This window comes from Prionailurus bengalensis, chromosome A3 (genome assembly GCF_016509475.1).
Source record: "Prionailurus bengalensis isolate Pbe53 chromosome A3, Fcat_Pben_1.1_paternal_pri, whole genome shotgun sequence".
Taxonomy (NCBI): domain Eukaryota; kingdom Metazoa; phylum Chordata; class Mammalia; order Carnivora; family Felidae; genus Prionailurus; species Prionailurus bengalensis.
The window spans coordinates 77,384,436-77,411,955 of NC_057354.1; the positions used below are offsets into that span (position 1 = coordinate 77,384,436).

The 27,520-nt window shown below is 41.0% G+C and overlaps 1 long non-coding RNA gene and 1 other non-coding gene across 2 annotated transcripts; both read left to right on the forward strand.

Annotated features, from left to right (window-relative positions):
* Positions 1 to 1,713: 1,713 nt before the first annotated feature.
* Positions 1,714 to 27,223, forward strand: LOC122496875. Its single transcript, XR_006300976.1, has 3 exons — positions 1,714 to 1,888; positions 9,428 to 9,549; positions 26,305 to 27,223. It is a non-coding gene; the product is annotated as an uncharacterized LOC122496875 (long non-coding RNA).
* LOC122467364 lies at positions 13,928 to 14,036 on the forward strand. The gene has a single exon (XR_006292907.1). It is a non-coding gene; the product is annotated as a U6 spliceosomal RNA (small nuclear RNA).
* Positions 27,224 to 27,520: the final 297 nt, after the last annotated feature.

The following is a 27,520-nucleotide window of genomic DNA, read 5'->3' on the forward strand; positions in this document are numbered from 1 at the left end:
GTGTTAAATAAACACGGACAGGTCACCTCTGAATATTAAAAGCTAAAAGGCGGAAGTTTTCCTTCTGTGTGGTCAGCAGCATGGTTAGGCACACTTCGGGACGTGTGTGTTGATATGTCTGGTGGGAAAAAAAAGTAGTAACACCTTTGCCATACTAATTAATCCTAAGTGGCATATTTATTTATTTATTTATTTAATAAATGAATCTTATTGATTTTATCCTATGTACCAAGGCCTTTATTTTCCCTTGTTCAATATTCACAACAAACTTACGAGGTCAGTTTTATTATACCTGTTTTACAACTGAGCCTCAGAGATGTTCACTAACCTGCCCATGTCCTACAGCTAGTGAGTGGGATTCGACCGAGGCATTAATGACTAAAAGTCCATCCTCTTACCTACTTCGATGCGCCACCTTTCTTCCCTCCCCCACCCTACCAAGTTTGTTATGAAGATCAAATACAACTTTGTATGTAAATATATAAGCTATTTTCAACTAGGCAGATTCTTCTCAAGGTTTCTTCTCTGCCTATGTTCGGTTGTGTTATGTATCTTTGCATTGTTGATAAAAGTATGTAAAGGAAGACAATGGAAAATAACAATCATGACGTGATGACATGATGATTATAAAAAATTAAAAAGAAAAAAGATTATAATCATGGTATCTGCCTATTTGCGCCATTTTTTAAATTTGCCTTCGGGGGCGCCTGGGTGGCGCAGTCGGTTAAGCATCCGACTTCAGCCAGGTCACGATATCGCGGTCTGTGAGTTTGAGCCCCGCGTCAGGCTCTGGGCGGATGGCTCGGAGCCTGGAGCCTGTTTCCGATTCTGTGTCTCCCTCTCTCTCTGCCCCTCCCCCGTTCATGCTCTGTCTCTCTCTGTCCCAAAAATAAATAAACGTTGAAAAATAAATAAATAAATAAATAAATAAATTTGCCTTCGGTTTCTGTCAGAAGAATCATAAAATTATTTATAGTTTGTGTATTAGAATATGTGGTTGGGAGGGAATGCCTCTGATTTTCCATGAATTGTATCTCAGTTAATAAAGAAATGTGACCGAACTCCTCATTAATGTTACCCCTTGAAAGAAAAGTTGTCTGGGAGATTCTATGTTCTCTGGGAGATACGCTCTCCTACTAAAATGATCTTCGAAAAAGACATACACATACATGAGAAAAAATTTCTTTTCAGGAAATTTTAGAATAAGATTTGCTATTAGAACACTGAATCTGCATAGCCCTCCAGGATGGTAGGGGGAGAAGTTGGAGCAGAGTGATAAAGAGAGAAAGAAAGATAAATATTGGTAAAAGACCAACTTTTCCATGTCACTGGCACAATTTTGTTCTGACAAATATGAAAGATTAAGAACTGGAAAACAGACATAAAACAAACACTTTTGGGGATATACATTTACTTCACAAATTCAATTAACTAAACACTTTCCAGCTATCTTCAAAATGCCATCCATTAAGTCAGAAAACTTTTAAATTGGCTGCATAAACTCTTGACCCCTTGGCCTCAGGGCACCTTATCTTGTCTAATCAATCAACCCACAAGAATTGTTTTTGAGTTTCTCTGACATGCTCCAGACTCTGATGATCCTTTGTCCCTTCACACCCTCGTCTTGGCAGATCAAATTCCATCCTGGTTTCTCCTTTATTATAACATTTGGTCTTCTTTTCACATTCTAGACTTTCTTCACTAACTTCATAATTTCTGTTTACAGACTCCAAGTGCCTTTCCAAGAAAAAAAAAAAGAAGAAGAAGGCACTTTCAACAAGTGGACACACTGCTTCAATCAGTAGATTTTTGCTTTTCTCTTTCCTGGAACGATTGCTGGTTTTTTGCTTCCTTGCCATTTCAACATGTTCCTTGAGATTGTGGTAAGGTATGTATACTATATGCCAGGAGACAGTCATCTAGGACTCTGCAAACTCTTCTTTCCTTTTCCATTAGTACTAAAGGGTGTATCTGGTCATCCATGTAATTTTCCTTCAGGGATACGCTGGTATTTATTTTCTTATACGGGGCCACCTTCCTATAAGCATAAGCGAAAACATGTTTGGGAACATTTCTTTCACATCATTATCTCCCTTCTGTATCTCCTCTTCTATTTCAAATCCCACTCTCTGTTGGTCCCTCAGTATCATTTAGATGCCCTACTTTTTTGTTCTTATTATGTACTGTTCAATTGTACCATTTACTTTAAAGCAACTTAATCTGATTATTTGTCTTCCTTCTCCAGTAGACACCTTGGTGGCAAGAACTATGTCTCACTTATATCCCCAGGGTTTTGCACAGTATGTAGTCCATAGTAAGGACTGTGTGACGATAGATGGAAAATAACCCGTTCACTGGAATTACTGCATTAAATGAAGGGTGGGATATTTGGGTTAAGGGAAAGGACGGCTAAGGAAGAGTAAGAAAGTAACATGAGTTGATTTGGAGAATATAAAAACCTAAAAACCAGTTCTCTTAATATCAGCAGAGTCTCCTCCCTTTTCATCTGTGGAAAGAGAGGAGAGTACTTCGGTTGACCCACAGGCATAATCTAGCTCCTCCCAAGTTAGAGAGTTTCTAGCAGAGTGGAGAATTAAGCACAGGCCTGCATTAGTCGCTGATGTCATCTTAATATCTTCCATAACTGAAAGCCAAGTAGGGTACAAAAAGCTTCTATGAGCTCTGAAAGTCGATTCATTTGCACACACATGTATTGAGAGCCCACTTTGTGCTGCAACTACAGATATAAAGACAACTGGGACATTGTCTCATAATAATTCTCTTTTCTCAACCAAATTAGCTATTCTTATCACTACAGCTGTCTCTATATCAGACGTTCATAACACCACTTGAGGAGATCTTTAATACTTTCTTGTGAAGAACTCCAAATGGCTTCTTTTCCTGTAGGTATGCCATTCTTCTCTGCCCACTGTGAATTCAACCTTAGGTTTTCAGTAAAAGAGATAGCCAAATAGGGTTCTAATAGTGTTAAATTGTTAGTTCTTACCGTATACTACATTTTTCATCTGTTCATTTAATATATTTGTTGTGCAATGACCATATGCCTAGAATGTTTCTGTACATAGGAATATATACATGAACAACATAGTAGACCTTTTATGCACATGTGGGCAGACAATAAACAAACATGTAAATGGCGTCAGCCACCATTTTTTCTACAATAATGCTGTGAAACAAATAGCTCTAAAATCTCTGAATTAAAACACCAAACATTCACTTGTCTCATTAGCAATTCTGTGGGTCAGCTGGAAGATGACTGATCTTATCAAGGTTCAGCTTATCCTGGCTTGAAACTGTCAGTTGGGATCTGATCCACTGGTCCAGAAACACCAAATCCATGGACCAGAAGCATGTGCTTCTCATGAGGGATGGCAGGAGTGCAAGAGAAGAAGCCAGATCATGCCAACAAGTCTAAAACTCTGTTTCTGTTACATTTATTAAGATTTTATTAACCAAGACTATTCACATGCCAAGCCCAATATGAATGGATCAAGGAAATATTTTTTCATTCATAGTGGGAAGACCTGTAAATCATATGGAAAAAAAGTGAATGTATAATTTTATAAAGGAAATGAATGAAGACTTAAAAATAATAATTCAATCTCTCTTGTCAGTGTCTGCCCTCTTGGTCACAAGTTTTCAGAATCCCTCTGCACTTAGGACAGAGTCAGTGTGATCCCATGAAACCCACAAAGGCTCACCCAGATATAGTTTCAGGTTCAAAGTCCATGATCTCATGATCCGTGTCAGGTCTAGGTGGAACTACTCTTGATCTGTACATCTATAAATTGAAAAGATATGTTATCTGTCCCTACATATCTAATATGCAATGTTGGAATAGGGACAGGGTAAGAAACACTTGCATTTGATGTGGAGAGAACTGAGAGAAAGATAGAAGTCACTGCTTTATAGCAATTTTGAAATTCTGCTAGCCAAATTTTGCCAGGTTCCCCTACAGGGAGGTTGGTTTATATCTTGGTTAGGCCCTGGTTCTACACCTGAGAGGTAATCACCAGCCTACTGTTGTACATGGGTCTTTGCTCTGCCCTTGGAACTTCTTCCTTTTTCATCTTGGCTTTTCTGATGAGTACTGGAGAATATGCCCTTCTTTGTTGCTGAGCAGATTTCTCACCCTGCTTCCTGCCTGTGAAATTTGGGGGCCCAGAGGTCTTTATATATCTCAAACAGAGATAGTCTTTTTAAACCTAGGTAGGTGGCAATTTTTCCAATGCAACATAAAACTCCCTCAAAAATTTTGTTGATTTTCAATGTGGATTCTAGTCAACTACATGTGTCAAATGCCTCACCCACAATTCTTTTAAAGACATGATTCCTTCTAGATATAAGTGTAGGTACTTTGCTCATTTATGAGTCGCACCTTTGATCTCCTTCATCTTTTCAGGGGTCTTGACAAAGGGTGTGACAGCCACTTTTTTAATTTTGTCTTTGCTGTATGGCAGTGTTCTAATGCCACACCTTTAGAGAGAAGTGGTTTAAGGTTTTAAACTTACAATCCCCAGAATTTCTAGGTTCTTGTAATTCCCCTCAGTCCTGGGGCGCCTGGGTGGCTCAGTCGGTTGATCGCCCGACTTCGGCTCAGGTCATGATCTCACAGTTCGTGAGTTCAAGCCCCGCGTCGGGCTCTGTGCTGACAGCTCAGAGCCTGGAGCCTGCTTCGGATTCTGCGTCTCCCTCTCTCTCTGCCCCTTGCCTGCTCATGCTCTGTCTCTCTCTGTCTCTCAAAAATGAATAAACATTAAAAAAAAAAAAAAATATATATATATATATATATATATATATATATATATATATATATAAATTCCCCTCAGTCCTGCTTGAAAGCTAGTCAATTTTTTTCCAAGCTCATTTCTTTCTTGTAGTTACTTATCAAATGTGGATAATAGCAGCCAACTCATACCACAAATATTCTGCCTCAAAAGTTTCCCAGCCTGTGCTGTCAGTGCACTTGGCACATTCTATTGCCTTCCAAGTCATTGCAGTCGTTGGTTGTATCAAATGTTTTGTTTCTGTACAATATAGGTTGTCATTTTTCCAGCTTCTTATTACAGTTTTTTATAGTTTCCTCTACTTACTACACGATCCCAAGTCAAATGATGCATTTTTAAAGGATTTTGACAGCAGAAGGCCATTGCTGGTGTAATTTCTATATTAATTAGCAATTGCCACATTAATGATGGGTGATAAGCCTCACACTCAAACCCAAACATCAGAGGCTCAAACAACAACTGTTTATTTTCGTATTGATGGTCCCATGGGTTGGCTGAAATGGCACTACTTCAGGTCATGGGGGGAATTGGTTCTAGGCCTCCAGTTAGGTTCAGTTTTGTTCCAACAATGTCTTCATTCTTTGAAAAATGACAACTTACAGCATATTTTTTATACAGAATGGCAAGAGCTCCAGGACTCAAGTAAGACACACAGCACATTTAAAGTCTGTTTTCATCAAGTCTACCAACATTTAATTAACCAATGCAAGTTAGTCACATGACTAAGCCTAACATCAATTGGGTGGGGGGGGGGGCACCTGGGTGGCTCAGTCGGTTAAGCATTGGAATCTTGATTTTGGCTCCGGTCATAATCTTACAGCTTGTGGGTTTGAGCTCCAGGTCAAGCTCTGTGCTCATAGTGCAGAGCCTGCTTGAGATTCTCCCTCTCCCTCTCTCTCTCTGCCTTCCTCCCCACTCATGCTCTCTCTCTCTCTCTCTCTCTCTCTCTCTCTCTCTCTCAGTGTAAATAATTAAACTTTAAAAAAAAACATCAATTGGGTGGAGGTCATTTTTCTACCCATAGTTACACGGCATGCATATTACAGTAGCAGGGGAGTGGGAATCAAGAATTGAGAACCGTTCGATCTAGCACACATGCAAACAAGAAAATATCAACTAGTATAAATGCTGTTAAGGAAAAAAAAGTAGAGTAGTGTTTGGAGAATGCCCAGAAAAGCGTTAAGAATAGTTTCTTGGAGATGACATTTAAACTGAGGCTGAATGTCTTCCAGGCAGAGAGAATAGAGTATAAAGACCTGGACGCAGGGATGAGCTAGGTGTGATGGAGGAACTGAAATAAGACCATGGGGAGGATGGTAGGAGATGCGATCGATGAAGCAGGTAGAGGCCAGGGTATTTAGACTTCTGTTATAATTACTGCTATATGCCATATCATACTGGACATTTCAGAGGATTATTTACCAAAATGCTGAAAATACATTGTTTGTGAGTTTTACTGGCTGTCACGATAACCCATGAATAGGGTAGCTGAATTCAACCAGTCTGGAAGTTTTTATACACATTGAATTGTGTAATCAATTCTAAATGATTTACCCTTTCACTGGGTCTTATTGGAGTGTTGGCCTACTAAGTTGTTTCAATGGGAACAACTGAAAATACTAAGAATTCTTGACTAGAGAGGTACCAGCTAAAATACTCAAGAGAGAAAATGGTGGCCTCTGAAACTGTTTGGCTTCTTAACAACTCCAGGTATTTATTTCCCCCTGGGCTTCTTAGAGCTAAATGGAGATATAAAGGCATTGGAGCCTCCTTTCTCCCCTTACTCTCACTCTTGGGAAAAACCTCATATTCCTTTGCTCCCCAGAGGGTTTTCTAGATCTGAAATAGCAACAGCTCGGATTGCTGGTGATATCTCTTCCTGGGGAAGTTACGTGCTGGCACTCTGGACAGGGTGGCGACCTAGGGTGTAAACTCTAGAAGTACAGCCCACGCCCTTAGGAAGTTCATGACTAATCAGAGTGAAGGATGACTTTAACTGTGGTCACATGCAAAGTTGGTTATAAGTACCTCCAAATTTCACTAAACCAGAAACACAAAGATTCTAAACACGCAAATTTTCCAAATCATGAGGTCTTGAACACTTCCTAGAAAAGACCACTGATCTTTGTCCTATGTAGAAAATGTTGTTCAAAATTGGTATTCAATTAACAAGATTTTCTTCTGTCCTCATCTTTCTCTAGACTTAAAGAAAAGAGAACCATTCCCTTTTCAAATACATGAAAAAAGTAAATCAAAACCAGTGACAGGGACAACCTTCCGCTGTCCCTGGGTTATAATGACACCTCTATAGGTGTGCCCTTGATTTCTATTAAGAACGACCAGCTAAACAAGTGAAACCCACAGCTGTAAATTTTCACCGCAGCATCTTTTAGCAAGAAAGGGGCTGTGTCTGGATGAATCCGAATACGCCGGCTGGCAGAGCTCAGACACAATAAGGCGGTTTTTCAGGAGAAAGAAATGCGACAGTGTTTATTTCACACGCATTTGTTTGTCAGACTTCAAAGCACCGGACAGAGATCAGTTAAGCATTGCCACCTGTCCCATAGGCTGCGCCTCATTTTCAGGTGGGTCTCTGAGGTCATTAGCACTGAGGCAGCTCAGCCTCTGTTCAGCTCCTGTGCCACAAGGTAGGATAGGAATCCCGCCAGGAGGAGGACGTGGGTCCTGGCTCCTAACCATCCCCGCTGGACTCCAGCTGCCAGAACCGCCCAAAGAAGAGAGTGTGCCGCCTGGCCTGAAGAAAGCTCCCAGCCCAGGAGAGTGGCAGGTTAAAAGCCTATAGGATGGTTCAATCAAAGGCATTGCCTTCCTCTGTCCTGTGCCGCTATTGTACGTGGGAACACATGCTGCTAGGAGACAAAGAGGACACACGTTTATTTTCAAGCGTAGGACTTTGGAACCACTTGGGAAGAATATTCTTGATTGAGAACCAAAACATTCCATGATGCTTAACAAACCTGCAAATTGAAAAATCAGCATCGGCCTGTGCAGCCAGGAAGCAGGAGAAGGACCTATACCCTGAAAAAAAAAAATTCAAAATATTCCTTAAATGATATTTGTGTGCATTTGCAAAATTACCGCTTTCTGAATCAAAGTCTCAAGCTGTTTTCATCTGAGAACATATGTTGTGCCGTTAGACAATATCTCAGCTGCCGCCGCCCATGACATACCCCGCCGCATTGCATAATGGACAGTCCCGCGAAGAAGGCGCTGCGGCTCAGTCAATGCCCCTGTAATAATATTTTAAAATAAATGATATGCATCATTAAATCACCGAGGATGACTAACTCAATTTTAGAAAACCCACAACTCCAGCAATCATAGTTACAGCTCTGATTTGAATATTTTCACTTTCACCTGAGCAGCCAGTGGGAGCCAGTCAAGCAGATTCGCATCCAGGCTGTACTCTCAAAGGAGCAGGAAGGAACCCGTGATTATGTAGTTACAGTAACGTCGGCATCATGCCTCCTGTCCGCCTGGGCTTTTTAGACTTTTCCTTCCTCCCTTCTTGCCTTCTTATTTACATATCACAGGCATCCTCTTTGTAAAGTTATTTTAAATAATTTATTAGATTGATCTTTTTAAAATTCTACCCTGGCTAAATGTCATAAGGAGAGAGAGAGAGAGAGAGGGAGAGAGAGAGAGAGAGAGAGAGAGAGAGAGAAAGTCTTCTAAACTTATTTAAAGGTTTCTACTGGAGTAGGCCAGTTACCTGCTTCACTGCTGATATTCTAAAAATACCTCCATGTCCGTACTATTATCCATTCTTCACGTCCAATTGCTCTGTTATGGTAATAGTCAGAAGCACACCATGCAGTAATTACTTACAGCTGACTGAAGAAAAGAATATTCAACTCCCCCACTGTTCCACTAGAAGGTCTTTATGCACTATTAACTCATTCCTGTTTATTAATACTCTACTGGTAATTCAGACTGCTGCCTCTCAGGTTTGTAATAGGAGGACTATTAAACAGCAATTACTGACCATATGGGTTGGTGAATATTTGTTGTGGTTTTTTTTTTTTGGTGGGTTCCCCCCACCCCCTTCCAACTTGTTTTTTAAGAAGCCATATTACAACATGGTAAAAGTAACATCGCATCTGCATAAGATTAACAGGCTTGGCAATATTTCTCCCTTAGAAAATGCGCATTTATTCCCAGATTATCATTGCTGACTTAGGAGGACAAGATCATGGGAGAATGAGGGAGATATGGAAGACTGTGTACGTGTGGGAAGACCCCTGCCTTGGAAGATATTTTGGCTCTTATCTTCCCTATGTCTCTCGGTAGGCTGTTTTCTCTTACTGCCTTTAAGAGGCACTGACCCGTCCTCAAATCCTGCAAAAATAAGCAATATGTATTGAGGAATCCAAATGGAACACCCTTTTCCCTTTCAAGTTCCCCCAAGCATTTGGAAGTAGCCGCTTTAAATTTTAACATTTCGTAAGTGCATCTCCCAAAGAGCAAGTATGTATAGGACCCTGGGAGATGGCGAAAGGCCCCTCCTGGGCAAGGGATGGCTTGAGTAGTGGGTTCAAGTGGGGCAGGCAGTTGGTAAAGGAAGATTATGGTAATAATAATGCGTGCCTCTCTCACAGGTAGTGAGCTCTGAGCACGTGACAAGCATTAGAAGCATTCAAATGGAGATGCATCTGCCAGATAAACAGGAGCCCAGGAGCTGATCTCCATGCAGAAGATGATGAGTTGAGATCCTGCCCAGGTAAGTCGCTTGGCGGGCCACCCCCACGGAGGCAGGGGCAGAGACGTATCCGGGCTCTCCACACAGCCAGCTTTTGCTCCAGAGCAGCCAGCCTCCTTAGTGCTCCGTGGGCTTTCTCTTCCACTTTCTCTCCTTTCCCATGAGGGCCATTCTCTGTGTCCAAACCCTTTTAGGCCTTCAACAAACAGGTCAAACCTCTGAAGACTCCAGCTTGCCCCAATCTCACCCTTTCCATTCTGCCAAGTGAATTGAATTTATTGTTTACCTTTGGTAGGTGATCGTTGCTGGCTTAGCACTCTCCCTTTGTTACCTGCTGCTGTTGTGTGTGTGGGAGTGCTTTCTCTCAGACACACTCTAAATCCTTGAAGACAGGCAGCATGTTCTTTAAACTTTTCTTCTATTTATCCCTGCACCTCGTTTGTTAGTGGACATTCAGTTGGTGTTGAGCAGAGGTTGGAAGAATTTAATGGAAATAAGGAGAAGAAAACACTAGTCGCTAAATTTTCTTACTCTATGGAGGTCTAGGAGTTACAGTTTCTGTGTGAAGTATGGAAAAACAAACAAACAGTAACAAAAATAAACAACAAAAACAAAATGACAAATATCAGCCCCAAAGCATAATAGTACCAAACTAATGCATAACATATAATTGATGTTCAATGAAATGAATTAAATATGTTAGATCAGAGCTTCTTCACGGTGGGTCTAAGCCCTGAGCAAATCTGCACTTCATCCATGACCTGATTTGAACTAGAATCCTGGATTGCCCATTGCCTGGGTGATCCTCAAGGGGAAGGGGTGCTTCTCGCAGAATCTCTGTGGTGAGCATCTTTGAAAAATATAGCACCATAGGCTCAGCCTGCCCCCAAATGTTTCATGGATTAAAGGACCTAGTAGGCACCTTAGAGATTAGCTACTCCAGTGGATTTCCAAAGTGATTGTGTTTGTTTTTATTACTGTTGTTTTTAAAGCAGAATTTATTTTTTCCAGTTAAGCATGATGCAGGATACTGATGCAGATTAAGATAGGACAGCTCTGGTTGAAGTCAGGTTGGGAGCTATGGATGCCCAATTTGATAACTCAGCTGATAAAGCCACAGAGGCCCTTCTAGGAGACCCTACTGTTCCTATATGAAGATATATGAACATTATATGGAAAACATTTTTCTACTCCAGCCCTCTTTTGATACATACGTGTAGACTGAATGTCTAATTTCAAATCCACACAATTACAGAGCAGTGGAATTATCCCTGGAGTTCAATCTCTTGGATAATCAGCCATTTTTTTTCCCTGTATTCCCCACCTGTGCTAGTGGGTTACATCTTTGCCACCAGCAGGCCACTGTTAGTAGCTATGCACGGGACACTGGAGGACCAATACATTGGGCCTCCTCTTAAGACAGAGCTGAGCCAGCTTTGAAGTCCAATGAGTCCAGGCGAATTGGCTGGAGTAAGCAGAAGCCTTTGACGACCCTAAATGCCAAACACATGTGGTGTGGAGGTGGCTCTCTCCTACTTGGCCTCTCCTGCACTTCATGATTAAACTTTCGGCACTGGCTTCAGCTCAGTTTGGGGGTTGCACATTTGCCTGGTCCTTGGTCACACTTGTGTACCCATTTCAGTCCAGCCTGAGTTGAGTGGAACTACCACAGAGACTTGCTGAGGGTGCTGGAAATTATGCTTCTGCTCACAGCACCATATAGGTTATGCTATCATCTTTTATAGTGTTTAAAAATTGTGCGGCAAGGAGGTGGGAGTGTCCATATTGCAGACCACCCTTTCATTCTTTCACGGATAGAGGCAGCAAGACATAGAAAACAAAACGGCGTGGGGGCTCAGGGCACCTGTATTCTGGACCAGATTTTTCACTGGTTAGCTGCATGTCTTAGGGACATATTATTTAACTTCTCTGTAGCCCCATGTCCTCATCTGTAAAACAATGCCTTCTGGCCTAGATTTGCTTCTAAAATATATTTGGCTTTACTGGGCCATCAAAAATATATATATAATGGTCTTTATATAGTAACTCTATGTTAAATTGTATTAAAATAAAACAAATGATTATGAATAGTCACATTATGAATAAAATGCTCCTCTATGCCAAGAATTTTAAATTAGGCTGCATGACAAAAACATTTATTTCTGATATCAGTGAAAACTCGAGATAAGTCAGTAAAGATGGTATTAAGCCTTGTAAATATCATCCAACTGTGACTTGCAACTGTGGAGCTCTCCCCATGGGTGAGAACATCTGGGCAGTCTGTTGGCTTCGTTTCAGGCTCTCACTTATTCAGTGCATACTCACTTTTTTCCTATGCTATCTCATTCTTCAATTCATAAACATTAAGTTGATGCCGTTGATTCATTCAATAAATGCCACTCAATGCATCTTTAAGTAAAAACCTGCTACATCTGCAACAGTGTTTTAATAAGAATAAAATGGTGAGTCCCTGACTGTGAGGGGCTAACACTCTCATTCAGGAGGGACAATGTATATGATAAAAAGATGAATAGCTTTACTTGACAGTGAGTGATTAGGGTCCAAGAGAAGGATAGAGGCTATAAGGGTTGGGAGTGGGGGGGACTGGTTATGTGGCTAGTATGGACCGGAAGGGTTCTAGCATGCCTCTGGTTATTCCTTGACGCGTGATATTAGCACAGGTGGAGAGGATGAGAGAGGTCACTTAGGTAGGGGAACAGTATGTGCAAAAAGCAGTGAATTGGAGAAGATTAAGAGGTATATGAGTTTAGTGTAGATCTCCATCTGGAGAAAAGGTTTCCGTAAGAGATTAGCGGAAGCAGTGAGTACAGAGTCTTGCATTTTGGAGAGGTAAGGAAAGTCAGGCGAAGACTTTTGGCTATCATCTCACTGGCAGAGAGGTTTGTTTTGCTTGTTTTGTTTGGTTTTGTTTCTTTATAGGGTGTTTTAGTCAACGGAAATGTTTTTATTAGTGAAATCACAGAAGAGTCCTTAGGATCAACACAGAAAGAAAAAGGGAGACTGCAGAAAACCACTGGGGAGTCAGGTGAGACAAGGGAGAGATGTTAAAGCCTCAGAAAACATGACTGGGGCAGCAGAGCTTAGAGGGCCTGTGGCAAAGGCAGAGAGCACACAGAGCCTCCATTTCGAGGTTTGGTTTCTCTTGCTCTGGATACTGTGGGCTAGAAGGTAGTGTGGGGTACACAAGGAAATGTCTGGAGGAAGGCACTGGAGAAAGAGAAGAATAAAAGGAAGAAATGGAGGGGATAGATAGAGACAGAGAATCAGACAAGAGTAAGGGATGAAAGGAACAAAGAGCACATGGTCAATGAGGTTTCAGGAGACAAAGGAAATTAATCAAAATCATTATGTGGCAGGTTGGAGTTCAACTCACAGATTCAGGTTTGCAAGTAAATATGACCATTTTTTTGGAAATTTATTCTTCTCTGTCAAGGCCCTGTTTTGCAGGAGACAGTCATGTCAGCTCAATGTCTGTAACTTCCTCCCATCAAATCCCTGAGGTGGTCTCTCATTTGCAGGATCTTCGGTGGTACCGAGGTGATGAGGTGGCTGGAGGGGTTGGGGCCTCTGCCCTTGGTTGCCATCTGTCCGCTGGGCATGTACCAATCCTGCCAGTCACCAATCCATACAGACCACCCCAGAGGCAAGCTTGCGTTCAGGGCCTCCCAGGGCTGCTTCCATGCTCTTCTCCCCCACTGTAGAATCATGGTGCCTGTGCCATGCTGGGGGTGGGGAAGTTCACAAGCCCATCGGCCTGAAAGGACCACAGAGTGCCATCTTCCCAACAGAATTGCTCTATCCCTGGAGGGCTCTTCCTTGCTTTCATAAAACAAAGGTATCTGGGTTTTTGTCCCCCTGCCATCCCCCCACCCCCAGAGACCCAACCCTGCAGTAGGACCAGCCTGTTCCTACTCCAACTGTCCTCCCGCCCTACAAATGTAGGCAATTGTCTCTATTATTGAGCACATCCCATTTATGATGAGGCTGAAACAATTTATAGGTGGGGAAAATGACATAGAGGGTTATGTGACTTGCTCAAGGTCACACATCTTGTCAGTGAAAAAAATGAATAAAAATGAAAATATGCTAGCTTAACCTCCTTTTTCTTTTCCTTCCACTTTCCCTCCTTTCCTTTTCTCTCTGTTCTTCTTTCTCTTGTTACTGTTGTTTCTCTTGTTTCTCTTGTTTCTGTTGTTACTTTCTTTCTCTTCTTTCCTCCTGGTCCCCAGAAGGACTTATTACGTGCCAGATAGTGTATAGGTACTGGGTATACCATACCAAACAAATGAAACATACTGCTTTCATGAATTGTGATTCTTATAGGGGAGATGGACATTGTACACGTGCATACCCAGACTCATAATTTAAATTGTGGTCAGTACTCTGCTTACTCTGGCAGCACATATACTAAAATTGGAACGATACGGAGATTGGCATGGCCCCTGTGCAAGGATGACAGGAAAATTCATGAAACATTCCATATATTTTAGGGAACAGACTGATGGTTACCAGAGGTGGGTGGGGGGATGGGTTGAATGGACAATGGGGATTAAGAAGGTGCACTTGTGGTGAGCACTGGGTGTGGTATGGGAGAGTTTAAGCACTGTGTTGTACACCTGAAACTAATACTATACTGTATATTAACTAACTGTATATTATATAATATAACTGTATATTAACTAACTAATTTAAATAAAATGTAAAAAGATAAATTGTGGTCAGTACTGTGACTTCTATGAGAAAGCACAAGGGGGAACTTAATTTAGGTTAGGCAATCAAGGAAGATCTTTCTAAGGAAGACACATTTGAGCTCAGAACTCAAAGACAGGGATGAGAGCATTCCAGGTAGAAAGAATGGCATAGGCAAAGACTTGATATGTTCACAGAGCTCGAAAACACTTGTGTGACAGAGGTACTTCAAAAAGGGAAAATGGAACAAGATGTGGTTGGAGGAAGCTACAGGATCAAAGTCTATAGGGCTATTTTAGGCAAGTCAGAAATTTGGATTTTATTTTAAGCTTAATTGAAAATCAACTTAAGCAGTGGAATGACATAATCTGATTAACATTTAAAAAATTCTTCCGGCTGCTCTGTGGAAAATGAATTGAAGTGAGGATGGATGGAAAAGGAGAGAGTAATGGGAGTTGGGGTCTCTTCAGGTAGTCCTGGGGAGAGATGATGTGGCTTTGGACCAGGGTCCTGCAGGTGCAGATGGAAAGAAATGGAAGAATCAGGTCATGTCGTTGGAGGAAGAGTTGACAGATTATTGGATTTCAAGTGTTAGGGGGACAGATGTCCCAGGTTTCAGACATGAGTGACTGATTATATGTGGTTCTATTTACTGATGAGGAAGACTAGGAAAAGAATAGGTTTGGATGAGAAGAGTTTGGTTTCCTGTGAGAAGATGTTTCATCTTGTGGTGTTGTGACTGTAGCAGAGACAAAGGTGGACACTAACGCGGTGTTTCCAGTTCCTGAACATGAGAAAGAAAACATTTACTAGCATCCCTTGTCCTCAATGGAAATCGTTCAACCAAGTTCAGGAAAAAGAATTTTGAGGGAAATAATGTCATTTTCTGTCCAACTCACGTGACCATCCCGCCTCTTTCTGTAGCAACTTTAGAGGCAGCCTTTTCTAGATGGCACAGCTGTAAGATGATGGAACCTTTTTAGCCTGGGTTCCCGAGTGACTGCCTCAGAGCTCTCTGCTCACCCTCAGTGTATGCTTCATATGAGTGGGGATATGCTGAGATTGTGAGAATCGATTGTGAGCTCTTCAGGAATTTTCCAAGCTGCTTGTTAGGTACAACCACTATTAAAAATTAAAAAAGGAAAACTTAGAGAGATTATGTTACAAACAAAGGTAATATATATCCAACACATATCCCTTCCCAATTATTTTACCAGATTCATCTATACTCTTGAGGTGTTTAGGTCAATTGTATTCATGTGGTAAATAACACAGGATGGTGTGATGCTATGCATCTCTCTTTCCCACTCTGTGTTCAACGGCATTGCGTTGGGAGCCCAAACTCAGCCATGGTGTGGGCATTTATACCTTGAAGGTCAACACATGCTGTAACTCAGGGCTTGAAGAATTGCTGCGTTGATTATTTAGACGTATGAAAATGGTGAGAAAAATGCCAGAAATACAGATTAACAGTACTTTGGGTGTGTAGCTGTTACACTGTGAGTAGCATTCAAAGTTAAGAAAACATTCAAAACTATTATCTTATTCAGCAAAGAAGTTGCCAATGCCATTGACAGTGAAGCTCTAAGAGTCATCTTGACAGTTTCACTTTTGTCTAACTTGTCAATGGAAACAGGTTATTGAATCAGAGATGGAATAAACAGGTGTGGTTTTTGTTTGTTTGAATAGCAAGAGTGAGTGATGCGTTTCTATGCTCTCTATAGACGGTCTTTATAGCCATGGGTTTGTTTGCCTTTTTTTATTTTTTGATATGGGGTAAAACACTTAACAGTCTCAACAAAATCCTGTGCTGGGACACCAGTAGAGCTACATGAATTCAGGGTAAGGAAGGAAAACCTCTCTCTCTCTCTCTCTCTCTCTCTCTCTCTCTCTCTCATACCCAGCATCTAACTCCTCACCACCTGTTGTTCATTCTACTTCCTAAAGTCTCTCAACTTAGTCCTCTGTGCTCTCTCTCTCTGCTGACGTTGCCCTATTTGAGCTCTTCATCATAGTTTGCTGAGCTCAAAATAGTTCCAGGGTGTCCCTCTGGGTCTTCTGCCACATTGCTGCTGGAGGTATTTACTTTAAAATGATGAAACTGGATTCAGGGATTCCACAAGTGTGGGATAGAGATGCGGTAGAATATTATTCATCCATGAGAAAGAGGGAGAATTCCATTGTTTGTACTAATGTGGATGGACCTTAAGGGCATTATGCTGAGTGAAATAAGTCAGAGAAAGACAAGCACTGTATGATGTCACTTGTATGTGGAATGTAAAAGAGCCAAACTTAGAAAGACAGAGTAGAGTGGTAGTTACCAGGGGCTTGGGAAAAATGGAGCGATATTGGTCATAGGTTGTAAGCTTCTGGTTATAAGGTTAATAAGTGATGAGGTTAATAAGTTTGGGAATCTAATGTACAGCATGGTGATTATAGACAATAATACTGTATTGTATACTTGAATGTTAAAAAAAGAATAATCTTAAATATTCTCGCCAGAAAAGAAGAAGAAGAAGAAGAAGAAGAAGAAGAAGAAAACAGCAATGTGACATAATGGGGGGGGGAGTAGATAATACTATGGTGGTGATTATTTTACAATTTGTAAACATATCAAATGAACACATTGTAAAACTTCAACTTAGACAATGATATGTCTCATTTACGTTTCAATAAAGCTATCAAAAATAAATTTAAAAAATAATAAATACTGGTCCTCCTGGTCCAAAAGACAGTATCTGGACAGTTCAGCATGTATACAAGGCCCTTGACCATGTGTCCTTGTCCTACTCTCACACCTTCACTTCCACCTCTCTTACTCCTTCATACAGCCCCTGCCATGAGTGACATCACCACTTGCTGGTCGCTGAACATGCCATGCACTTTCACACGTTCATCCCTTGGGGTGCCTCGGTGGCTCCATCAGTTAAGCGTCCAACTCTTGATTTCAGCTTATGTGCTGATCTCTCAGTCTTGAGATTAATCCCCGCACTGGGCTCTGTGCTGAGCGTGGATCCTACTTGGGATTCTCTCTCTTCCTCTCTGTTTGCCCATCCCCTGCTTGTGTATACACATGCTCTCTCTAGATAAATAAGTAAACGGCAACAAAAAGTCCATCACTTGCCCCACTTTTCTGCCTGTAATCTCATTATTTAAAGCCCGGTCAAATGTTACCCTGTCATTTAAGTCTTCCTAAGTCTCTCCAAGTTGTGGTCCTGCCAATGTGTCCCTAATGCTCTTCCATCTGTGCCTCTGTCGAGCAGAACATTGTCTCATAATCACTCAGGTGGGTGTCTGACTGGTCCACCAGCCTTGAGGGCAGGTCCCTCAGGTAGCCCAGTGCTCAGCACAAAGCAGACACTCAAATTTTTTTGGATATTTTTTTCCACGTGATTTGCATGGGATTAAGAACCTTCAATGATGTCATCTACAGCCCTGAAATGAAGTACCATTTATTGAAAAGCCCAGGGCCCCTGACCAACTTGCTAAGTAGTGGTTTGCCTAAAATGAACTGCATATGTGGCAACTTTTCCAAGGTCTTTATCACAAGTCAGGCAGGATATACCACTGACTTATATGAAGGCATTTCATGGTACACATCTGGACATTTTTTCTTCATGCCAGGAGATTCCCAGAGCACAGTTAGGTTTGATGAACATTCTCATACGCATGTGTCTAATTATATGCTGAACAATTGATCAATTAGTTGCAATTTAGACAACTTACTCTAACGTCATGTTTGTTGTTGTTTTACTATTTTAAGAAGTAGTAGATCCAGAATGATCCTTGGGAGTGAGAGCTCAATGCTCTCTAGTCCATAAAAAGTGAATGGTATCATAGGAGTGTTACATCCAGGCTCTTCTCACTGATATATGCTCCTCCACACTCATGCATAGGGTCTGAGTTTCCAGACATGTGGTATTAGATAGTTAAAGCACATCGATGTTAATTTGTGAAAAAGTGTGACTAATGTAGCCGTGCTGTATGACTATATATGTGTGTGTGTGTATATAGTATATCGTGTGTGTGTGTGTGTGTGTGTGTGTGTGTAGTATATCTAACCCAAGACTAGATTTAAAAAAAATTTTTTTTCAATGTTTATTTATTTTTGGGACAGAGAGAGACAGAGCATGAATGGGGGAGGGGCAGAGAGAGAGGGAGACACAGAATCGGAAACAGGCTCCAGGCTCTGAGCCATCAGCCCAGAGCCTGACGCGGGGCTCGAACTCGCGGACCGCAAGATCGTGACCTGGCTGAAGTCGGACGCTTAACCGACTACGCCACCCAGGCGCCCCCCAAGACTAGATTTAAGAAGAAGCAGACAAAATGGGATTTGTTCCCATGTATTAGTTGCATGACTTATATATCACTTACTGTTATGTGCTGAATTGTATCCTCCCAAAATTCATATGTTGGAGTCCTAACCCCCAGTACCCATGGCCCACAATTCAGAGCCTGTTCCTTTAGGAAGGATGTGAAATCATTGCTAAATATTAGCTTTGAAGGCATAAGAGGAAAATGGTTGTTATTTTCCCTTCTTCTCTAGAAACCCTACTGAATCCCATTAAGAAGAAAGTTCAGCTATTATAATAGGAAACTATGTGAAATGGCCTTTTCTAGAATAGCAGATATCAGTGCTTTGAGATGTATAGCATCAAGAACACTGTATATTTTGTGGCATATAGATTAGATAACAAGTGAATAAATAGGGAATCTTGTATAAGAAATATGTTTACACCATCCGAGGTACTTATTAATAATGATCTTTTTTACCAAATAATACCAAAAATTGTTACTAACATCGATCACAGGACACAGTTTGTAAATTTTCAACCACATTTATGCCTCTTGCCTATATGTGATCCCTGTGATAAATAAGGTGGATTTTTCCCCCCATGCAATAGAAATAAATAGGACCCCAGTAACTTTTGACATTTGCCATAGATCAAATAACAATTTGGAGCCAGAGGAATGACTAGAGCCTTCACCTTTGTAACAATCTTTAAGATCTAGGGAGAGACAAGAGCTGCCTAACCGTCCTTTACACATGTTGATTCATTCCAGTTTGGGTTGTTTTCACTGTAAAATTTAGGAAGGCAGTGTGTAAAATGGTCCCTGGGCTTTGGTGAGATTTCTCAAAGGCAGTCTGAGGTCTGTGTTAGCAGTATGTACCATCAGGATGAGAATAACAACCAGTATTTCACAGTATGTGCTCACTCCGATATCCAGATTCTTATATCGTCTTCCAATTTGGGCCAGTTTGACATCCTAACAAAAGGTAGTTTAGTCACCTTGTAAATGACTTTATGTAGGTTATTCTTATAGGATGTAGTTCTACGGAGCAGAGAAAACAAACTTGAACATAAACAATGCCGGAGCAGGTGTTCTAGCCGTTGGAGAAAAGTCATTAGAGTGACATTACTCAATCACTTTGTTTCCCTTATAATAATATATTATTTATTAGAAGCATTGCTTTTTTTTTTCTGTCTGTGTCACTTTTTATAAATTTCACATCTAACATTTTCCCCCTTTGGGTGTGCCACAGCAGAAGCAAGTTATGCTTGCAGAAGGTGAGCCAGAGAAATTTTAATCCTGTTTTGACTAAAGCTCTTCCCTAAGCTTATTTAGAAACCAACAGAACATTTAGCAAGACACTGCTGATATATATATATATATATATATATATATATATTTTTTTTTTGTCTTTTATTTGGGTTTCTCAAATCCGAAATGTTGCATTTCAGAGCTTAAAGAAAATTAAAACAAAAGCAAAAACAAAACCTATTCCTCATGTCCCTCCATTGGAAAACATGAAAGGAAGAGTAGCTGCATTAAATGATTCTATGAACACTTTAATAAGCAGACCAGACACAGATATTCGTGGTAGTGCATTTTCTTTCAGTGTGGAAAGAGCAGTGATACTGTGGAATGTTTTCCCCTCCACATACCAATTGAGAGTAAAAGGGATTCTATTTTCTAGGTATCTTACTTAGTAAAATTAAGCAAAGCTTCTGGATTTAAAGCCTTCAAGTGAAGACAATAGAGTGTGTTAAGTAGCCAGCTAATATTCTGCTAAAAACCTGACAACCCTCAGGGAGGCCTCATAGAGTGTCTATTATTGGATTGTGAGTCTCATCCGACATGTTTTTGATTTGGATAACTCCAATTCTACCCCATTCCCTCGCCATTTCAAGCAGCACTATCACAGTTCAGGCAATCAACAGAGACCTGGAGGAAGAGAACATTAGATCTGCTCTTGGGAACACAGGGGAGACAGCATGTTAAAACTGGGGCATTCGCCTCCAAAGTGGGGCATGTGGTGCCCTTACAGAGAAGACTCTCCTCAGAAACTTCCTGTCATTCCCTCGAGACTGTATCAAGTTATCTTGGATATGACACTATGAAAATGCTACAGATGCAGCAGGAGAAATAATTTTTTTTCCTAAGATGATTATCGCAAACAAAGAATTCATGTCAAAAATAAGTAAACTTATCTGAGGAGTTTAATAAGCTCTGGCTGGTGGAAGGAGAGGGAAGGTGAAACTTGGAAATTTTGTACTTCCTACGTGTTCATCTTCTGTAGTCTGGCTTGGGTGAGTAGGGTCACTTAGAAAGGAAAGTAGGCCAAAATGAGAAGCAGACAATAAAAAGGAAATTTTTATCAGGAAGTTTCCTGTATTATTGATAGTGTCATTGCTAGCGTCTAGTGTTTCCACTGGAAACATCAAATATGCAAATAAAAAGGTGCTCATGAGCACAGCCACTTCACAATTAGCCACACCGAGGGAAGACAAAAATTCTTGGGGATTTTGGGAAGTAGAGAGAATACATACACTTAAATAGATAATTTTTCATTACTTTGGGCTCCTCTTGGCATTGAGACATTGGCAATGTCTCACAAGGGCTTACAATTTAGGGAATAGGTTGGATAAAAATGAACAGGTAAAATATAGTGTATAATGAGTGTATATAAATGCCATCCAAGGCCAGTATGATTATTGCAGCTTCCATTACAATCAGCGAACATTTACTATCTCTTCATAATGGGCCAGGCAAAGCTCTAAGTCCCCTCCTAAGACAAGTTACTTAAATCCCCATGACAATGGGAATTGCTATCTCCATTTTACAGAAAGTGGAACTAAAGCACAGAGAGGTTGAGTAACTTGCTCTTAGGACCATGGTGCCAACAGCAGAACTAGAATCCAAAGTACATGTTTATGGTTCTTCACAAAGATGACCCTGTACTGCAACTTTACTGGGAGAGCAAAATGGAACTCAGGTCTGAATGGAAAACCTATATAGCAAACAGGCTGTACATGGCTCACTAGCTTACCTGTGGTGTATTATGTTTGAAGGGTTGCCTAATTGATGGTTTAGGAATAAATCAATTCTAGAAATAGTTTAGGAATATGTGGTTGAACAAATAATGGTATAATACCATGCTCACTATAATACATAACATGTGCTTTTTATTCTTTCTTTTTGAAGTAAACTAATTGCCCTCATGAACAATTGGTCATACTAGGTACTTTGGCCCATGTACATTGATTTGAAAACCATCTCATTGAAGTACTGGGACATTCCACTTTTAAATCTCCAGCTCTCATTCTGACAGGTTTTGGATAAGGATTGTATGGAATTCATCCTAAAAAAATGTCTTATTTCACTGAAGATGTTACTAAGAACTGTGCCTAAATGTCGTTTGTCTTCTAGAAAACACAGTAAAGAGAAGAGCTCAAGGATTTGAGAGAAGGTTTGGCACATGATGATGAAGGAATAGGGCTTGGGGGAAATGAAGGGACTTTCTCATCCCTGGTTCACCTGAATGTGCACCATACAGTCCAGTGAAGGTGACAAGAAAGGATGGTATTTGTGAAATGCACCCATGCGGTGACATCCTCACCTCTCTAACACTGATGCCATTGTAGATGTTTTTTCCAGCCCTCTTTTCGCTATCCACACAGCATGATGTACCTTGGCAGGGCTTTTACCTAATTTTTCACCCTCAAAGATGCTGAGATGGAGCTGAGCATATGGTACAAACAGAATGAATGGCAGAAAATAAGTGCAAGGAGAAACATTTATTTAACCTCAGGAAGACAAAGAAGTCTTTGGTAAATTGGTATAGAACTATTGGATCATTCTTTACGTGATTGTTCCTTCTTAATTTTAGTAAAACATTTCAGTTTGGGGGAATATCGTTCCTCACCAATAAAATATAAAAAGAGAACAACTTGGGGCACCTGGATAGCTCAGTTGGTTGAGTGTCTGATTCTTGATTTTGGCTCAGGTCATGATCCCAGGATCATGAGATTGAGCCCCGCATCAGGCTCCATCCTGAGCATAGAGCCTGCTTAAGATTCTCTCCCCTTTTCTCTCTCTCTTTCTCTCTTTCCCCCTCTGCCCCCTGCCCTACTCACATGCTCTTTCTCTCTCTAAAATTAAAAGACAGAACAGCTTTAACTATTTGCAGCTCTTCCTTTAGAATTTCATGCTAATTTTGCCTCTCTCCCTCCTCTTTATATTTCTTTCTATGCAAATAATTCTTGCATATTTCTTCCAATGTATTTTTCATGAAGAAAACATAATAGAAAAGTGGAAAATCAAAGGTAAGCAGAACAGATCAAGGCAGAGCTTCACCTTTCTCCATGAAGTGCTTCTGAACTTCTTTAGATGTAATGCTCTTGAAGGCAAGAAACATATCTATTTTGTCTTTGTATCTGCAACATGTTAGGTACACAGCAAATTATCTGACTCTATCAATTAATGAACAAACAAGAATGGATGAAGAAAGTAGATGTTTTTGTAAGGCGCTCAAGGAAGATTTATAGAACATTTTGGAAATAGGCCCACTTTGTTTCCGAAGGAAATTTTACTTTCAAATTAAAAAAAAAATTTACCCAAATGAGATTTTGGGGGATTTCATGTGATTAACTCTTTACATTATCTTGTAGTAATTATACAGAAATCTCTATTTATGTAAACATGGTGAATGCATCATAACACTAGAATAAGTGTACAAATACTGCATGTCAAATTAGGTTATAATCACTTTCAAGGGACGTGATTTCCTAGTTAAACAGATTCGTTTACATCTTGTGAAATAAAAAATAAGTGAAAATAACTATATAAAATCAGGCTTACAGCTGGACAGATCTTCTTGGCAATGGTCCAGGCATTGAGCGGGGGTGTTGTCGGGGGGGTGGGGAAAGCCCCTCCAGCTGAAGGATTCTCAGGAAGACCAAGATGACTCTGTAGGCTCGGCCCAGAGAGGGGCCTTGGGCTGCTGTCTTGACTGCTGTCTGTCCCTGGCTGTCTGTGGGGAGGTGGGCTGTCTTCACATTTCAGATGAGACTCTCTACTGGGAAGGGGTGGGGGAGGGAATGGAAAGTTGCTTGGTAGAGGAGAAAATGAAGTCAGTTCAACATTTCACCCATAGGTAAAAAGCATAACACAGTAAGTCAGGGACCCTCTAACTAAAAAGCGAATAGTTGAAGTAGCATTGGAATCATAGTTTAGAGTCAGAGTTTGAGAACCATGGATCATCTGGTACCATGCTCGTAATACAGATGGGGAAACCGGCCACAAGGTGAGAAGCAGCATGAGAGGAAGACCCATAACTCGTCTTCCCAAATCTGGCACTTATTTATGAGGTGACTAAAGCTCACCCTTTCAATGAGATGACTTTTGAAAAGCTGCTCATTTTGTTGCATATTTTGGAGAAATACATTTCACGTTGCCCTGACTTAGCCAACACTTTCTGCAGTGCTGCCTTATTTCAATGGCAGAAAGGCATGTTCCGAACCTCGGCCAGACGTGGCATGTAATACGGTGGCATTCTCTATGACTGATCGTACATAATTTGCCTTTCCCTAAGCTTTGGTAAGCAGGGGCTTTGGTTACCTTTTCACTGTGTCCCCATCATATTCAACTGCTACTTATTTTTGTTAATTACAAGAAGTCACCAAAGCCATGATTTTTTTTTTAACCCATGAATTCTGACTTGGATATAGCTCCACATTTCTGCAGTTGAGTAAATTTTTTTTGTTTAGTTGATACTCATGTTTGTTTAAAATGTTCGTTGAACACTTGTTCTATGCTGTACTGCGTGTACATTACCTTCTTCTCGTGTTCCGTTGGTTGAATTGTCCTGAGCAGGGCTTGGCAAACTATGGCCTGTGAGCCAGATCTGGCCTACTGCCTGTATTTGTAAATAAAATTTTATTGGAAGACAGTCACACTCATTTGTTTGCATATTGTCTATGGCTGTTTTTGCACTACAACGGCAGTGCTGAGTAGTTGGGATGGAGACTATATGGCCCATAAAGACTAAAATATTTGCAATTTGGCCCTTCACAGAATATTTTGCCAACCATGGTCTTGAGTGTGAACACTCAATTATCTGGCTGGCTTCATAAGAGAGCCAAATAAAATAGATGACACTAAATTAGCCACCCTGAGTGCTTCTCACTCTCAAGCGTTTGTGGCCACGAGTCACAACCATGGCACTAGGCAGTGAGGAGGGACCTGGCAAAATAGTCTCCTAAGAAATACAAGCCTTCTCCACATTCATTAATTTTCAAGCCCTGTTCCTAGAACCATCCCTAATCTGTACTAATACTACAAACTTGTAGCTTTTGCATTACGAATTTATTGTTATTTCTTTTACCTCCTTTTTTTTCAGGGAAAAGGTAATTAGGCTATAAACAGAGGCCTGACAACTAATTTCAGTCAAGGCAAAATTAATACAAAGCAAGCAGATAATTTCAGTCACGTGAAATTAAAATAGATATTTTTTAATGACATTCTAAGAAAAATCCAAGTCTATTTTTTTCCCTTTGTTTTCTCTTACGTCACCCAGTTCTCATGCAATCCCCTACTTGTGCAGGTAGTGACATGTGCTAATTTAGGTGAACTACCAGCCCACGGCTGTAGCTGTCCTCACGGCTCCTTCTTTGTGTCCTCGCTGTTGATCTTTGCATGGAGACCTGCTTCTTCTCTCTCCTTCTCAGGGATTCCTGCACACAGAAAAGACAGGACATTTGAGGGAAAGGTAGTCACTGCCCACCCCTTAAGTTTCTAAATTTTCATGGACATTGATAAGAGCCCATTCGCTAAATCTGTTTTTGAACTTCAAGAATGTAAAGTTAGTGCCACCGTGGGTGTGTGGGTGTGTATTTCTGGGGGGAGATTCCAAGCTTGCTGTGTTCTGTCACTCCAAGAACATATTAAATATGCATCTCAATGTCAGCAGCACCTTGAGATGCTATCTCCAAAATTATCACCTGCCTTCTGAAAACCATAACCCTAAAAATATTGATTGGTTAAAAGGCAGGATCTGAAGGAATGAGCCAGTGTCTCTGTGAATTATCCTAATCAAATAAGGTTAGTATTAACCTAGATACTCACTGATCTGCCAGTATTTGGTTTGAAATGTAGGCATCTCAACTGAAGTTATGTGTTTCATTCTTTTGAATATTTCTCCCAGACATTTAAATACATTACCACTAAGCCAGAACCAAGAAAAGCATAAAAAGCATTTTAGGGAATAAATTCAGCAAGTTTCCATTTGTACCAGATAGTAAAATTGTTGACATGCATTATGAGGCATGTGTATTTTTCAGCCTGTCAGGTCTCAGTCACGTGCTCCAGGTGGAATATTTTGGCTGCTAAGGGTTACGCAGGAAGGTCTCAGACCATGTAGGTAGTAGTGCTTCCTGATGAAAAGAGAATTTCCAAGTCACCTGGCTAGCTATTTAGGTAAGTCAGAAGAAAAGCTTATTTCATTAATTATGCTATAAATGTAACTTCAATGAAGGGTAGCCAGCTAAATATAAGATTAAAGAGCTGGTAGGGATTCTCTCCATTGAAGTGTTGAGCTTTACGCAGTTTTATTTAGAGGCACTTCCATTACTAAGGAGGCTATGAGTTGATCGACTGTGTCTTAGAATTAACTACAGTGGTGAAAACACAAATTGCAAACCAGCATGAAGTCACAAAGGGAAGGGAGAAGAGAGAAGAAGTTAAAGTCGAGGACTCACAGGTACTCTCCGTTTTCCTTTACAGGAATAAGTGTCAGACCAGCTGCCTGGAGTCCGACGTTAGCCGGAGCGAGCCTAATTACTGGTAGGCAAGAGGGCCCGATGCAACAACGTGCTACACACACAGCCTTCCTCTCTGCTCTCATTCGCTTCTGGTTTCAGAGGAGCCTGGAATTTTGTTGGAGGCAAACAATTGTGTTCCCTCTGCTCGATATGCTAGGATGAAATATGATTGGTAAGGAAAGAGAGGACCTGGCCTGGAAAGTGTCTTGGCCACAAATTATTTGTGCGGGCACCAGAGGAAGGTTCCAGTGCTATACTGTGTGGACAGAGGGGAGGAGGCCACGAGGGCTCGGAGCGGGCTTAGCGCCACCACCAATTCTGAAGCCTTTTGTGGGCACCCCTCATTCCCGCCAGAGACTGTCAGTCCCAGCCTCGTCAGCGTTCCCTTTGTGCTTCCCAGTGGAGAAAGCAAGTGCAGATCAAAATTAAGCTTTAATCCTCTCAGAGAGTAATACTACTGTCTTTTCCCCCTTTTCCTGATTCCTTGACTGATTTCTCTCAAGATTCAGGGCTCAGAAAAATGTTTAAGTTTCCCACAAATGGCCGGGGTGCAATTTTTTCACGAAAACACTAAATCACAGTCTATCGAAGGGTAATTCTTTGTACTCTGTTATGCACATCTCTGGGTTTCCTATGGTGACATCAAGACACTGTTGGTGACTAAATTGTTAAATAAACGCTAAAGATATTTAGCTTTTATTGGCGTTTCCTTTTCAGTTTGCCAATGATTCTACAACTGTTAGTTCTTTTGCTATTAGAAGATAAGCCCACAGCAGAGCAAACTTTATTCTCATTGCAGACATGAGGAAATAGATTCTACGGCAAAGATTTGACACAGGTTAGACGGCGGGTAGTTGCCAGATTCTTGACTAAAACTCCTAACTCTAGATTTGTAAGCATTATGCTACTGGATGGCTCTGCCCCCACGGGCCAGGGGAGACCATTCCTTCCCACCTCCAGGTTCAGTGATGTCATGTCAGTAGCTTGAAATTGGCCATGACAGCAGTGTTTACACCATGGAAATTGTCGAAAGCCACAAATCAGAGAGAGTTGGTTAGTCACCTCCCAAGGGAGTTGGCTGTCGACTATCTATCGGCATACCACCGGTTAGAAATCTGGGCACTCGGCAAAAAACTCTCATCCAGGTTTCTTCATGTTTAGGATATGTTCCAATGTGC